The following is a 6,731-nucleotide window of genomic DNA, read 5'->3' as shown; positions in this document are numbered from 1 at the left end:
CCTTTCAACAGTCAGAAACCAATTTTGGTATGAAATAAACCTGCATGTTTTGTTTTTTCTTAAATCAAGGATTCAATACTGTCAAGAGAGTGCAAGTCGGGTAGTCTCATTTACAGTGCTAGCATTGATTGGACAAAATTTCTGTACTGAGATTTGGTGAAATCTTCCAACACATTTAGACACTTTGGTATCTAGTCATTTGTTTTCGACCTGTGTGAGGAAAGAGTTTGGCCTACCTACCTACTCAGAAGACACCTAACACAACACTGGTCAGGAGTCGTTTCCACCTTCTGGCGATCTTAAGTGCCCAGATTTGTGCCATTTTCCTAATTGTTGGTATGCTGGGGTCAGGCCCTTAGCTAGTGTGTACTCCATCTCATTGAGGATGTGCTAAGCCAGGCTGATTGAAGAAACAAATTCACTGACAGTCATATATGTGTAAGAAAGAGCTTTCTTTCAAGAAGTAATCGTTTTTCAGGAAAACATCTCAGCCCAGTCCCACTCAAGTCCATAAGCACAGGACTAGTTCCTAAGTCCTTCTTCAGACTCACACAGTCACAAGCAATGATGCAGGATGCAGGGATATCACAGGGTGGTGGGTGAAAAGTCTTGTGGGTCCAATGGCAGTGCACACATGTCCAGAGCTCTGGCAGGTCTCAGAGTAGCCCGCAGGCATAAAGGTGAAGGGGGTAGGGGGTGGGGGTGGGGTGGCCTACCCTCCAGAGAGCCATTTATCTTGGTCATACCTCCAAAGGAGGTCATCAAGCTGCGACCTGATTGACAGGTTAAACTCCACCCATATCTTCTTACAGGTGCCATGTTAGCACACAAAAAAACGAATGATCACAGAGGGTTGCCTTCCTTTGCGCTGCCCTCTATTTTACCAACCCTGCTGTTCTTTTCTAGTGATTCATCTTTTCAAAGGCACGCCACCATTGCCTTGAAGGATTCTGATTGTATTCCTTCCTTCCTTCCTTCCTTCCTTCCTTCCTTCCTTCCTTCCTTCCTTCCTTCCTCAAACTTTTTATTGTGAATGGGGTTAAGGTTTACAAAATGAATCCGTTTTCCATTCAATAATTCATACACATTTTGTTTCATCTCCTTGAGTGCAACCACCACCAGGGAACGTCACCTATCCCTCTTCCTGTGTTTTTTTTTTTCATTCCTCTTTCTTTCCTGACCTTTCTGAACTTGGGCCTTTGGTAAATGCTGCCCTGTAGATCTCAAATGGTTGCTTATTCTAAGGAGTGCATACCTTCCTCGTGTGATTGTGAGCCGTTTAGATCGGGCAATTGTTTGGCTGAATATTGAGAGGGGCATTCATTCCTAGATCTGATGGGTGGCTAGGGGTCACAGTATCAGGGTTCCACAGGTCTCAGTTCAACCAAATGAAGTTCGTCTTCTTATGACTTTGAATTTTGTTCCACTCTTTTCTAGCATTCTCTCCAGGACCTTCTAATGCAAACTCTTGCAGAACAGTTGGTACTGGTAGCTGGGCATCATTTAATTTTTTTTCTGAGTACATTTCTCTTAAGGCTGATTTGTTTATTTGTTTCAAGCCCAGATTCATATCATCCCTGTTGTCTCAATTTCTCTGTGGGTGATTATCCCCCATGCCATCTTCTCCGAAAACCGCCCTGCGTGGAGTCTCTGTTAAAGGAATGGTCGCGTACAGACTGAGAAACAGATCAGTGTGGAACACAAGCAGAGGCTTTGGCATCAGGCTTTTCTGTGGACAAGCTATGTGATTTTGTACAAAATTAGTTACCTCTCGGTTTGAGTCTCCTGATATGTGAAGAGGGCCTAGTATTATCTACCTTGCAGGATGAGTGAGGTTCTCTCCATGTCAAGCCGTTTGATCTTAAAACCGTTTCTTTATTTCTCGCTGAAATTCTGTTTTCTCAGCTTCTGAATGCTTCCTTCAGAGAGGGAAGTGAAGATGAATCCAGATAATACATGTCCATGAAGCTAGCCGCATGCCCAGCACAGAGCAAAATCAAGAACAAGTTGGGGGTTGGGAGGAGGGGTGATGCCGTTGCACAGTCTTTACAGTTAATTTTTAAGGAGTTTCTTTTCTCTTCTCACCTTTTCTCTCTCTAGGACAGCCTGACAATATTTAGTTAGCATGTCTCCCAGCTGTGACCCCAGATTCTTCCTGGTGGGTGGAACGTGACACCATGTCAACCTGACTCTCATGCCAGGCATTGTTCAGTCCCAGCTACGACAGCAGCTACCTCCTTACAATAAGCGCTTTGGAAACATTTAGCCAACTGTTTACCATTCCCTGTGGGCATTTCAATTGCTATTTTTTAAAAAAATAGTTTTATTGGCATATACTTCACATATCATACAATGTAATCTTTCAATTATATTAAAAACAATTGTATGATCATCACCAGATTCAATTTTAGAACATTTTCTTCTCATACTCATTATTGTTAGTTCTCCATCTCCCTTCCCCTCCCCCAACCTCCTCTGCCATGCCCCTAGGTTAATCCAGTCTCTATAGATTTACCTATCCTGGATTTCCTATACAGAAACCGCTGCCCTGATGATTCGCAGTCTAACTTGTATCCCACTACACCACCAGTAGCCAGCATGTACTGAGGACTTCTATGCATTGTCGTCTATAGGACAGGGCAGCGCAGCCAGAGCTTGGCTGGTGGTTTGACTGGAAACCAAACTCACTACCATGTAGTCGTTTGTGACTCAGTGACCCTGTAGAGTAGCTGCCTCTGTGGGTTTCTGAGATTGTAGCTCTTAACGGAGGATAAAGCCTCATTTTTCTCCTGAGGAGCAGCTGGGTTGTTTCGAACTGCTGCTGATCTTGTGATTGGCGGCCCAATGCATAACCCACTATGCCACCAGGGCTCCTTGAGCAGTAGAGGGTGTGTGTGTGGCAATTAAAACCTAGGCCTCTTCTCTGCTAGCAGAGGGTTCTTTCCACCACTTGCAAGTTCTAGTGCAGAGTCAAGGTCAATTTCAATGGCATGCAGTATGTCAGATAAGATGGATAGGTTGCCATAGGGACAAAAGTAGATGGCTAGTTAACAGTAAACCCGCCTTTGGCCTCATTGTATTCAAAGAAGGGGCTTCAGAGAGGTCACGGAAAAATTCTGTGATCCTATTTTTCCACATCAGTTTTGAAATCCTCTCGTTTTTTTGGTCCTGTCCTTAGAAATAAACAAAGGACTGAAACAGGAGTGTGCGGAGGAATAAAGATGCTGCCGTCTAGAACAATCTACCACAGAAGCTTACGTAAAAGATGGAGTTTTTTTTTTAACAAAAAAGATGGAGTTCTATACATTGTTGTAGAGAAGGGGGCTTGAGAAGCATTGACATTGTGGTCATCGAAGCAATCAGCACAGTCTCTTGCTTATAGAAGGTGACTTCCAGTTTCTCTCAAGACATTTCGTAAAATCTCCTATGGACCCTTTCCTTTTTAAATTTCTCTCTTTGTCTCATGCGTGCGTGGGTGCAAGTGCTTATTAGAAAAATGGATATTTTGCCAGAAAATGGACTACTGCATGGATGAGGAGAAAAGGTCCACAAGTTGCGCCGAAATATTTTTTTTCCCATCACGACCAGGCTACTGCTCATTCTTTGTGTGTAGCAAGGGCTGTCCTCGGAGAATTCCATTGGGAAACCTTATCCCATCCACCCTAGAGCCCTGGTCTTGCTCCTTCAGCCTTCTTTTTGTTCCTCAAGCTCAGAGAACATCGAAAAGGGACACCATTAGTCTCGCCAGGATGCGGAAGCCTGCCATTTTGAAGTAGCAGAAATCAAAGCGTGCAGGATTCTTCGGAGAAGTGTGAGAAAGATGGAAAACACCACCTAGATGGAGGCTATGGTGAGAAACAATAGCTTCACATGTTGCTTCTGTTTGTTAATACAGGCTTCTATGGTTTTATAGCAATACTTCGTGACTCACTCTAGTATTCTCCTAAATGAAAGCAGACATTGACCAAAACAAACAAATGAAAAAGATAATAATATTTATGAAAAGTTCCTCTGTGTAACTTTATGCATATTACTGTGATTCCTCCTTATACTCACTGCCATCAAGTAGATGCTGCCCCTGTGTGTTTCTGAGACTGTCACTCTTGACAGGAGTCGAAAGCCTCATCTTTCTCCCAAGGAGCAGCTTGTGATTTCAAACTGCTGACCTTGTGGTTAGCAGCACCACCCCCTACACTAACATATCGAATATGGCAAATGCGATGGGATGTCATTTCCATAATGAGGTTACCAAAAGAGACTAATTAACATCCATCATCCTGATACTCTCTTTAATTGCCTTTCTAGCTAGGACACTTTTTGCTGTTGCTCTTGCTGCTGAATATATATATTTACCAATTTAATAATTTTTACATGTTTAATTCAGTGACATTGTCCTGTTCCAAATGACTCCTCCTTCATGAACAGAAACTCACTGCTCCTCAGGCTTCCAATCTTGCCTTTCAACTGGCTGTTGTCCATTGATCTCACATAGATCTTTTAAATAACACCACCAGGCTCAATGAAGACATCCTTTAATAATTAAACTCTCACTTGGTTTACACACTAAGCTGCTAACCAAGATGTTACTGGTTCAAACCCACCCCAGAAGCTTGATGAGCAAAAAGGCCTTATGATTTGCCCCCATAAAGGTCTACAATGGGCAGTAAGCATATGAAGAAATGTTGGTGTTCATTAGCTGTAAGAGAAAAAAAAGGCAAAACAATGAGGCTCCACCTCACATTGACACTCAACAAAAAAATTTCAAAAAAAATAAATCAGCAAATAAGAAATGCTGGAAAGGATGTGGAGAGTTTGGAACATTCATACATGCCTGGTAGGATTGCAGAAATGTACAGAAACTATGGAAAACAGTATGGCAGTTGCTTAAATAAATGCAAATAGAAATACCTTGATTCTGCCATCTCTCTACTTAGTACACACCCTAAAGTAATAAAAACAAAACAAAACACAGACAAATAAATGCAAACCTATGTTTATCAAAGCAATTTCTGTATCAGCAAAGAAAGATGAAAACCATCAAAAACCCCATCTGGAGAAGAATGGATAAACTGGTATATACACATAATGGAATATTATACATCCCTTAAAAACCATTGAGGGGTCTATCCAACACCTCATGACATGGACCAAACTGGAGGACATTATGCTCAGCAATGTTAGTGAATCTCATATAGATAAATAATACTTCATGACACCATTCATTTAAAGAATAAAACTTTGTTTTTCACACCAAAGGGCATGACTTTGAAGATTTTGATGAGGCAAGGGGCGGGTGGGTGGGGGTGGGAAGGGATGGCTTTGAGGGGAGGGAGGGTAGACAGGTGGGAAAAGAAAAAGAGAAGAATCAGAAAGAACCAAATTGGGAGGGGGTTCCTGGGGTATTACCACTCTTCAGATGCAATGGGCTGTCCCACAATACAGAGTATGCTTTTCTTCATATGTGTTATATTCCATACATAAAAGCAAAATAATAATAATTTTAAAAATAAATAAATTTGAAAAGTAGAGAGTGAGAGAAGGATCACAGCCTAAAAATCCCTCCAGATTCCTTACCCACCAGATCTAAACCCTGGTCTGAGTGGTTACAAAAGGAGGCAAAATAAAACTGAACCTGACTTCAATTCTTTCGTGACACGGGCTAGTTTCAAACAAACAAATGAATAAACAAAATGATAACAGCCTAGGAAATCCTATGATGCCATTCTCTTTTGACCCAGAGGGTCATTTTTTGATTTTACTTCAGGGTAAACGTTTCAGGGGATTATAAAGCTTTTAATAGCTCCAGAAAACCCGGATTTCTAGAAAATTTGAATTTCTGTTCTGCTTTTCCCTCCCCCTTGATCAAGATTGTACTACAGAATTTCGTATCCATATTTTCAGTAATGGTTATCTTTGGACATTTTAATGCAACAAACTGCTGCATTAGAGAAGTCATGCAGCAAACAACCAAGGGCAGCCTTTGACAATAGCTAGCAAGGAGTTCTCTGTCCAAACAGCCACAAGAAGGTGAATCCTTCAACTCTGTGCAGTATACTTAAAGTAGACCCTTCCCCATTGGAGTCTTTCAGTACCTACAGCCACAGGCCACACTTTGATGTTTTCCCTGTTGGAGACCCTGAAGTATAAGACTCAGCGACATCATGCCTAAACTCCTAAAGCCCAGACCCATGAAATAAAAAAGGCTGTTCCTTCAATGCACTGCACTGGGGAGTGATTGTGTTACCCAGTAATGGACAAAGAACCCAATATAATCCCAGCTAGTAATTTCACCAGTCTTCTGCTTTCCCGTGACCAAACAAATCCCTGGCATAGCACTTGAGAGAGTGGAGGGGGGAAAAAAATAAAAAAAATGTAGATGAACTTTTTGTCACTCCAGGGAAAAGCATCGAATCCCAGGAAGCTCATAGATGGCTGAATGTTTCCACTGCCCTGTAATCTTATAGAAACAAACAAACACCCGATGTTATCTAGTTGATTTTGACTCATGGAAATCCCAGGTGTGTCAGAGCAGAAATATGCTTCACAGAGTTTTCAATGGCTCAAAGTAGAGCACTGGGCCATTGCTTCAAGATGCCGCTGGGTGAACAAGAACCATGAACCCAAGCATGTTGACTGTACTACTCCATCGGCAATGAAGGGCATGGAGGTGGACTTGTCTGACCCCCTCTGACTTCCCCATTGCTATGAGACAAGGGTCACACCAGCCTCTA

General features: G+C 42.1%; 1 non-coding gene across 1 annotated transcript; it reads left to right on the top strand.

Annotated features, from left to right (window-relative positions):
• Nucleotides 1-5,556: 5,556 nt before the first annotated feature.
• LOC115872639 lies at nucleotides 5,557-5,675 on the top strand. Its single transcript, XR_004047973.1, has one exon. It is a non-coding gene; the product is annotated as a small nucleolar RNA SNORA61 (small nucleolar RNA).
• The last annotated feature ends 1,056 nt before the right edge of the window (nucleotides 5,676-6,731 follow it).

This window comes from Echinops telfairi, unplaced genomic scaffold (genome assembly GCF_000313985.2).
Source record: "Echinops telfairi isolate 266 unplaced genomic scaffold, ASM31398v2 ScPeMD7_7427;HRSCAF=8465, whole genome shotgun sequence".
NCBI lineage: Eukaryota > Metazoa > Chordata > Mammalia > Afrosoricida > Tenrecidae > Echinops > Echinops telfairi.
The sequence above is the reverse complement of the archived record's forward strand: the minus strand, read 5'-3'. Positions and strand labels throughout refer to the sequence as shown.